This window comes from Penaeus monodon, chromosome 27 (genome assembly GCF_015228065.2).
Source record: "Penaeus monodon isolate SGIC_2016 chromosome 27, NSTDA_Pmon_1, whole genome shotgun sequence".
Classification (NCBI taxonomy): Eukaryota; Metazoa; Arthropoda; class Malacostraca; order Decapoda; family Penaeidae; genus Penaeus; species Penaeus monodon.
The window spans coordinates 35047586-35048014 of NC_051412.1; positions in this window are offsets into that span (position 1 = coordinate 35047586).

The window sequence follows — 429 nt, forward strand, 5'->3', positions numbered from 1 at the left end:
CCGCGGTGTAGGAGTAGGTGGCCAAGGGGTTGCCAGCGTGGAATTTCCCCCCTTATCTTTTTGTCATTTCAAGCTTCACAGCTGCGGCGTTAAGTTGAGATTTCCTAGTAGGTTTGTGCCCGGTCGATGCCGCTTCTATAATCTTCTTGTCTACCTAGAGGTTCACAGCTACAGGCGAACCGTAGTTAGATTTTCATTTCAGTTCATGTGCGATAATTAACAGACATTCTGTTCACCAGATTTACCAGTAGATAGATAGATGAATACATATCGTTCTGCTAAAAAAAAGAAAAAAAACTCATCAGCAGATAGATAAACAATTATCCTTCTGCTCACCAGAGTTACCAGACGATAGATAAATAAACCAATATTATTCTACTAACAAATTTTACCAGTAGATAGATATATAAGCAAATAATATTAACACTA